This window comes from Rhinoraja longicauda, chromosome 18 (assembly GCF_053455715.1).
Source record: "Rhinoraja longicauda isolate Sanriku21f chromosome 18, sRhiLon1.1, whole genome shotgun sequence".
Classification (NCBI taxonomy): Eukaryota; Metazoa; Chordata; class Chondrichthyes; order Rajiformes; family Arhynchobatidae; genus Rhinoraja; species Rhinoraja longicauda.
Genome location: NC_135970.1, coordinates 11,867,358 through 11,876,580, shown reverse-complemented (window position 1 = coordinate 11,876,580; position 9,223 = coordinate 11,867,358). Strand labels below are relative to the sequence as shown.

At 39.7% G+C, this 9,223-nt stretch overlaps 1 protein-coding gene across 4 annotated transcripts in view; it reads left to right on the top strand.

The window, feature by feature from the left end:
• The first annotated feature begins 512 nt into the window (after positions 1–512).
• The window catches only part of LOC144602252 (activating molecule in BECN1-regulated autophagy protein 1-like), a 292,114-nt gene continuing 283,403 nt past the window's right edge, over positions 513–9,223 (top strand). For all 4 annotated transcript variants that reach the window (XM_078415123.1, XM_078415121.1, XM_078415122.1 and 1 more), the window contains exon 1: positions 513–674. The gene's annotated coding sequence lies outside the window, so the exon portion shown is untranslated. The remainder of the gene's footprint in view (positions 675–9,223) is intronic.

Below are 9,223 nucleotides of genomic sequence, written 5' to 3'. Positions count from 1 at the left end.
TCCATGCCAGTTAACATGGAGTTAAACAGCACAGAAACAAGCCCTTTGGTCCAACGTGCACATGCCAACCAGGATGCCTCATCTAAGCTAGTCCCATTTGCCCGTGTTTGGCCCATTTGCCTCTCCCCCTTTGCTATCCATAAACCTTTCCTATCCATGCTGAACCATAAAGGCCAAATCTCTTTGCGACCTGAAACTTCACCCATTCCTTCTCTCCAGAGATGCTGCCTGTCCCGCTGAGTTACTCCAGCATTTTGTGTCCTGTCTCCTTTCAAATGTGTCTGACAAGGAGTGCAGTCGGCGAATGGAAGAAAGTACCCATTCAAAGTCTGGTACCCAGATCCATCAGTGAGCATCGATCACTCCAAACTTAAACACCCTAGCCTGATGTAATGACATCAACCTGTTGGTTTGAGTTGGGGGTGGGGGGGGTTTGCTGCTCGATGGTGCGCGTTCGATTGCTTTCCCCTGGCCATCTGATGGCATCCGGTGCTCGATGGCAGCTGCTCTGGTCTGCAGAGCCATTGCTGTCTGTAACACAAGAAATCATGGGATGTGGGGAAGGGTTTTAGGCCACGCCAAGCTTCTTCCTCTCAAAGACAATCATTCTGCTCGGTTACGGACCCCTAACCAACATGTTCAATCTCTGGAAGTTCCTCTCCGCCTTTCCAAAGGTAAATGAAGCGAAAATTCCGGCGTTTCGTGCTTGAAATTCTGCCATTAGGCAAGTTGTCAAGGTGTCTTTCTCGGACTTTGCTGCTCAACACATCATCCATTTACTTCCATGGATGAAATTTACCCTTGGTGGTCTCACGGACGTGAAGCGCTGCCCTTGTGCGTTGTCATTGTATCATTAGACTAGAAGTTCAATGCTCTTTTAGAAGGGTGAGATCTACACAAAATGTCTGCCCAGGTTGTGTTTAACCAGCAGTTTTATCAGCACAAAATGGGCAGGAAAAGATGATCGAGTGGAGACGTGAGATAGGGAGATACTTGGCTTTTATAATGGTTTTTTTTGTGGGGCATTTGTGTGAAGACGTGTAAAACCAGCTCTCTGTTTTCGTAGGCCTTCATTTTTGCTTTTTTTGAAAAGGAAGAGAAGCTCAGAAAATGAGCCATTTTAAAATAGTTCAGTTAGACAAGTTAGAGGGTCCTGCAGATATATAGTGTAATAGCATACTGTGTCGAATGTTCTATCTCAGTGTGTTTCTTTGCTGATTTATTTCTTTAGAAGTGTAGTCACTGTTACATTGGCAAAAGAATTCTAGCCAAAATGGGTTATTAAAACTGGCAAAATGTGGGAGAGCTGGAGTGGGGTGTGGAAAGAGTTCCACGCGTGATATTGGAATAATGGCAAGTATTTCTAAAATGGTTATAACAAGCATTCTAGGCAGAATTTTATTTTTAATTTTGACATAATTTCTTGATCATTTCATTTGCCTTCACTGGAACATAAATCTGCATAAACATTTATCTGCAGAAAAGATTTTAGTTCAGTAAAATGCCAAAAATGTTTTCTATTTTATTATTTGATTTTTCCCGTCATATATGAAAATTTAAGTCTAAATTCATCAAAGTATTTTATGGACGTTGTGAAGAACCTATTCAAAATATGGTGCAGATTTTATTTTAAGGAGGGAGAGAAGTATAATTCATCAGTAGTATAATTTCTGTATGCAAGTATATGTCATATGCCTTGCATGGCGGCAGAGATATGTTTATGATCAATTGGGTTGTTTCAATAGAAGTTTAATGTGTCTAAATGACCAGTTAACTTAGAGAATAGCTGGTAAATTATTTTAAATGTCTTTAACCATCAGCTTGAGCATCAGTTATAATTCATCTGCATTATTTTTGGAATGTGTATTTCATCTCAACTGAAGTGTAAACAGAAATAGCAGAATCAATTTTTGAAATTGAATTCATTGAGTTCAGAAGGTTGTAATCTCCAGTTGAATGTTGAAGCTGAATGTTTGTGGCTTGATCAGAGATATTCTGCAATCTACATATTGCCTCAAGTGTGGGGGATAGCACTTCGTAAGTGGTGATAAACTTTCAATTGGAAATTATTTGGTGCTCTGAATTATTGGAATGAGGAAAATAATCGGCCTCACTTGAAGGTTGTTTTTAAAATGCAAAACTAAAAGCCAAGAGCAGGAAATAAGTGAGCAAATGTGGAATATAAAGGCTGGTGACTTCTGGGGAATTTGGTAGAGAATTATATTTTGGTGTAATGAGTTGAGGAAATAATGCTGATGCATGTAGGAACATGGGTGCATTATCTGTAAGACTTGTTCTTAATTTAAAAAAAATGCAAACAACATTTTTCATTTGGTAAAGCTGGATGTTTTTGATTTTTAAACCACTGAATATGTATTAATTATGTTTTTTGAGCACCCCTACATTGAGAGTGATAATATGAACAATTTACTGATAAATACGTAGACATGAAAGGTTTAGAGGGATTTGGGGCAAACGGGAATAGGTGAGATGGGGTATCCTGGTCGGCACGGACAAGTTGGGCTGAAGGGCCATGCTGCATGACTATGACTCTAAATTTCTATCATACCATGATCACTGTTTCCCAAAGGCTCCATGACGACTGAAATATTAGTTAATCCTTTCTGGTTGTTTTATTCCCCACCTTACCCTTTAGGATCTGTAAACTTCACACTCTGTAGTATGCTGGTATTTGTGTTTTGCTCCTTATTTCAACTCTCAAGGCCACATATTTTCTACAAAAATATCCCACTACATAGTTGTGTGTTCAAGTCTGGTATTCTGCAATCTACATTTTATGTTCCCAATGTAGACTTTAATCTAATTTAGGCTTAGTTACCGTAGTTATTTATTGTATAAAATCACCACTTTCTTTCATGTGATCAGGAGTATGTTCTTGTTTATCCTCCATTTCTGCCAGCACTTTTCCCCTTGCGTCCCTTTTAACTACTTATCGGCTTGTCCTACAACAAGTCAGTTAGGTCAGTTGTAAATGCAAATCAAACATTTGTAGATACTACAAATCTGAAATAAGAACAGAAAATTTGGGAAATACTTGGGTTTGGCAGAAAATGTGGAAAGAAAAGCAGTTAATGTGTTAGGCAGGAATTCTTTGTCTGAACTGTTTCAGAAATAATGCTTGATCAGTTGTCTATGTGTACAGTTTGTAAGTCCATGAAGGAAGTCCTAAAGCAAAATCAACAAAAGTATTAATTCTGGTGGTATTTGGTAGTTAAAAATTTCCAGGTAGGCCTTTGGGAGTGTTTTTTCGGTTAAATTGAAGGTTGAAACCTTAATGATAGCTATTCTTGAAACACTGACTTTAAGAGGAGCTGGAATGTCTGCTCTGTTCCTGACTACAGATCTATCAGATGACATGGAAAGAGCAGGATAATTGCAATATTGGTTAAAGAGAAAATCTTCTCTTTAAATCAACAAGGTGTGTGTTTCCAAGAAACCAGCTGAATTGATGAAGAAAAGAAATGTGAGCAATGGTGAATTGTTGAGTGTGTCATATTAGGTCCTTAAGAGTAAGATGCAGGTCTGAAGAATCAATAGAATGAAAAGATTTTTAAAAAATGGTTCAATCTGAACCTGAAACCACAATCTTAAGTTCAATTAAAGAAAACTGTAGATCTGTGTTAGATATAGTAGATTGAGAAACTATATGGAAAGCTATGACTGGAGATCATTTCAAGAATTAATCCAAATATTAAAACAAATGCATGTTTCCAAGAAGCATAACAATGGAACAGCAAGATTGATCTCAGCATAGTTAATAAGAGAATTTCAATATGGGATTAGAAAATGAGGAATGCATGTAATATTGCCAAAAACACAGTGAACTGTGGTTTGGAAAAGTAATCTGTAAAGGATCGCCAATATGTTGATACAGGTAGACACAAAATGCGGAGTAACACAGCGGGACAGTCAGCATCCCTGGACAGAAGGAATGAGTGACGTTTTGGATCGAGAATAAGGGTCTCGACCCGAAACGTCCCCCATTCCTTCTCTCCGGAGATGCTGCCTGTCCTGCTGTGTTACTCCAGCATTTTGTCTATCTTAGGTTTGAACCAGCATCTGCAGTTTCTTCCTACATATATTGATAAGGGTTATGTAGTAAGAAATACAAAAAAGGAAGTTGTGTACTATCTTCCATAACAGGGAAAAGAATAGCAGAAATGAATCCTTTGGAGCCCGAGACTGAAGAAACTGCATTGGGGGAAATGGAAACGGTGGCGAGATCTTTGGCTTTCTTAGCAGGAGATAATACTGGAAACATATAGGTAATGGGTACAATAGATCTAGAGATAACAGGGAGTTGAAATAAATTATCATGAGTGAAATAACAGAGATGGGTAAAGTGGTGGGACTAAAATGTGATAAATCCTAAGGATTTGATGGCATGCATCTCAGGATTTTGAGAGCAGTGGCTTTGGAGATGTATTAGTAGTCAATATGTAAAATTTAATACATTCTGGAACAGTTCCCACAGATTGGAAAATAGAAAATGTAACCCTACTATTTAAGAACGGGAGGAAGAAAATGATGAGCTGCAGATTTACAGCAGCAGAAGGAAAAATGGCATCTATTTATGTGGATGTTAACAGGGCAAAGTCAGCATGGATTTAGGCAAGAGAAATGCCGTTTCACACATCTATTCAAGTTTTGAGGTTATAATTGGCATAAAAGATGTTGGGAATGAGTGGATTTGCTATTTTTGGGACTTTTTAAAAGGCCTTTTGTAAGGCTGCATGGCATTAATAAAATTGGAGCACGTGATGTTGTGGGTAGATTAAGTATTGGTTAATAGACAGAACATAAGGAACAAAAGGGTCATTTGGGGTTAGGAGGCCATGACAACTAAGGTGCACATGGATGGATATTGTAATTTCTAGCATTTAAATGAGTATACCTAGTCTGATAAATACAATATTATATTGTCACCCACGTTTGTACAGAGTTATGAAGAGGTTTCAGAGCTACTTCAGGGGGACCTTAATTTAATTTAGTTTAGAGATACAGTGCGGAAACAGGCCCTTTCGGCCCACCGGGTCCACGCCGACCAGCAGTCCCTGCACATTAACACTATCCTACACCCACTAGGGACAATTTTTTTTGTATTTACCAAGCCAATTAACCTACAAACCTGCACGTCTTTAGAGTGTGGGAGGAAACCGAAGATCTCGGAGAAAACCCACGCAGGTCACGGGGAGAATGTATAAACTCTGTACAGACAGCACCCGTAGTCGGGATCGAACCCGGGTCTCCGGCTCGGCATTCGCTGTAAGGCAGAAACTCTACCGCTGTGCCACTGTGTCGCCATCTTGACAGGCTGAGAATAGATGAGGACATGGTAGAATGTAATGTAGAAATGTAGTTCATCCACGTTAATAGAAGTAGATATGTGGAGTGTTTTTTAAATGTTGAGAAATGGAAGTTGGTTTTCAGAAGAATGTGGGTGTCCTTGTACATGAACCTCGGAAAGTTAACATGCAGTAACAGCAGGCAAGTTGGAAAGCAAATTGTTTATTGGACTTCATTATAAAAGGATTTAAATGTAATATTAAAGACCTTAGTGCTGTTTTTTACAGGCCTCGGTGGGAGTACTTTTGGAATATTATGTATAGGTCTGGTTTCCTTTTTTAATGTAGGTTTTTTGCATGTGATTGAGGAAATCCAGTGGATTTTCACCAAATTTAAGCCTGGGTTGGAGCACAGTTTATTACAAATGGAAATAAAACTGACTGGGTTTGTGCTGCCTTGAGTTTACAAAAATAAGAAGGGATCTCTTTGAAACATAGAAAATGTCTTCAGATTTTGACCAATTGATGTTCCTCTGCCTGAGGTTCGAGAGCCAGGAGTCATAATCTCAAAATGAGTTGCTCGTCACAAGGACATAAACGAGAAGAGATTTCTCCATGGGTTAATAAATCTTTGGATTTCTTGGCTGAAGAGGCTGTTGGGCCTCACTCACTAAATATATTAAAAGTGGGGATTGGTAGCTCATTTGATTATGAAGGGAATAGAGGGTTGTAGGGTCAGTGCCATAAAGTGACCCAAAGATGGAAGGTCGATTTATGTTGTTAAATATGTAGACAGGATTTCAACTGCCCTAAATATGAACTGGAGTAGCAACACTGGGAAAGTTGTAGAGGGTGCAGAATTTTGAAAAATTATTGAAGAAAACTTTAAAAAATCACATCATAATGTGGCCAATGAGAGAGGGGGCATTCCGTATGATAATGGGGAATAAGGGTGGAAAGGGCATCCGTAGAAGGACAATATGATGGTCATGAATATAATTGATTTAGGTAGAGATTAGTCTCAGAAAAGGTCCAAGAGTGACAACAAACCTTTGAAGTGGCTTGGACCAATTTTAATAGTTTGAGTTGTAATCTAGCCCAAATAGTTTGGAAATATGTAACTCTGTCTCAGGACAACAGGTGGCCGAAAAGGAAGAAGTCGTGAATGTTCCCAGCAATTATATTCTCAGCAAGAAAATTAGTGTGGCTCCCCCATCTTGGAAATTTCCAGAATGTGGAGGCTCATACAAGATAGGATAATGCAAAAAGAACGAAGGTCATGTGAGATCTGTACTGGAAACTGGTGAAGAGAACTAAAAGGGGCAAATAAAATTTAAAAAAATGATTTTTTAAAAGTATAAGATTGCCAACGAAAAGCAAAAGTTTCAGATTCTGTTGGGGTGGGTGATGGGGATGTTGAAGACCCTATCCTTTCACTGGGTGTGAGGAGAAGGAGGTGAGAGCAGAGGTGTGAGAAATGGAAAATGTTTGATTGAGATAGACACAAAATACTGGAGTAACTCAGTGAGCCAGGCAGCATCTCTCGAGAGAAGGAATGGGTGACTAGTCTGAAAAAGGGCCTCGACCCAAAACATCATCCATTCCTCTCCAGAGATGCTGTCTGTCCTGCTGAGTTACTCCAGCATTTTGCGTCTATCTTTGGTTTAAACCAGCATCTGCAGTTCCTTCCTACTACACATGTTTGATTGAGAGCCCTCCCTGTCAGCTATGGAAGGGAGGTTAAGGAAAAAGGAAGAGCTTGGAAAATAGTAGTTTAAGCTTCTGCTGTTTCCTCTCTTGTCTCTTTAACAACTTGTAGCATGTTTATATCGAGCAAGGTGAGTTATATACAGTTAAACTGGTGAACCTCCTGAATTTATCAAATCTGATATTTCACATTTTTTATGGCGACTGTTTTGTTGTCTTTTGTGACTCATGGACACCACGTTTCCTACACTCATGCAGAATTCCCAAGATTAATTAGCTTTTCTGTCAATTTCCATTCTGCATTCATTTTCATTTGGTCCATCTGACTCTTCCTTTAGTTTCTCAATTTTTCTTTCTTTACTTCCTTCTCTGGATTACAACCACACAAATTCCATTCCCACAGTTCACTTGACTACATTTCCTCCCATCCTGCTTCCAGTAAGGACTTAATTCCATTCTCTTTGCTTCTGCCCTATTCTTTTTGTCCTGATAATGATACTGGGCACAGCAGAGTTTCTTACATGACTTCTTCTCTATCCTGTTTGACTGGGATCTCAATTGCCCCACAACCTCCTGTTCACCAGCCTCCATGTTGGATGGATTCTCTAATGTGATGTCTGCTACCTCCAATGCTGCCACCAAACACATCTTTACCTTTCAGCATTGTGAAAGAACCATCCCCCTGTGACTCTCATGGTCACACTTCCATCTCTATCAACCACCACTTGTTGAATTTTTCCTTGCAGCAGGTGATTTTTACCTCTTCCCCCCAACCCAACACTCTTCCTTGGTGACGCAATGATGCTCTTGTAATACACCTGTTTAGTGTACTGCATTTGATGGTCATGATAGGTTTCTTGCTACATTGGAGGTGCAGATTAGATGCGTGCTTTGCAGAGCACCTCCGTTCAGATTGCAAAGGTAACCCCGAGCTTTCCGTAGGCAGTCACTTGTATTCTCCATTGCGATTCCACTGACTTATGTGCCTTTGGCCTATTGTACTGTTCCACCAAAGTCCAAAATAAGCCCAAGGAACAGCACCTTTTCTCACGAAATGCTGGAGTAGCTCAGCGTGTCAGGAAGCATCTCGGGAGAGAAGGAATGGGTGACATTTCGGGTCGAGACCCTTCTTCATACTCTCAAATTTTCAAACGTACATTCCATCCCTTGGGACTTGATGTTGAATTAAACAATATGAAACGTGTCACAACTGGATCGTTCTGATGAAAGATCATCAGCCTGTATCATGAGTTCAGGTTTTCTCTATAAATGTTACTTAACCATTTTGGTATTTCTGCCATTTCCTTTCATTTCAGATTTCCAGCAACTGCAGTATTTTGTTTCTCGCATCCCCAGCATTGTTTGTTTTTCACTCTCTGTTCTCGTTCATCTCCAACTTGCCTCTCCTCCAGGTACATTGCATTGTGATTTAATGAACCTCGCTGCCCTCCCTCACTGTCACCATTGTTTTTGTGTCGAAGGTAGACACAAATTGCTGGAGTAACTCAGCGGGACAGGCAGCATCTCTGGAGAGAAGGAATGGGTGACGTGTTGGGTCGAGGCCCTTCAGTTTTTGTGTTTTTGTTTTGTTTTCGTGTCATTTAGTCACTTGTAATCTCCACCGTAACACAGGTATTCTTGCGGTTCTTTCCACCCCTTTCTATTTCTGAAGAATGGTCATCAACTTAAAATGTTATTAATCCTCTCTCCCTCCTGGAACTGTCTGACCTGCTGGAGTATTTTCAGCATTTTCGGGTTTTTTGGTAAAATATGGGGTTTATTCAGACCCTAAAGGGTAAATATAATTGTGTCGATGGAAAACATGGAAATAATCCTAAGCAAATACTTTGCATGCTTCTTCGCAAGAAGAGGAAAAATTGGAGTTAAGGACGGAACGTGTGAAATATTAGATTTGATGACCATTGAAAGTGGAAACATTCAGGGCTTTACCATTTTTGAATGTCACTAAACCACCAAGCTTTAGAAGGTGGACTGCAACCCGTTGGGGAGTAAGGGAGCAAATGGCAATTTATTATTGGTTAACCCTCATCTATGCTGGAGTGCTAGTAGGCTGCTAAGTGAAATAATAGCACTTTCCAAAAGTGAGAAAGGGAATAATTGAGTCTTTTCAGACTGTCAGCAGAACATTACTGGTGGGCAAAATAATGCCAGCAAAATCGAGGGTTAGTTTAACTCGTACTTTGGGAAGG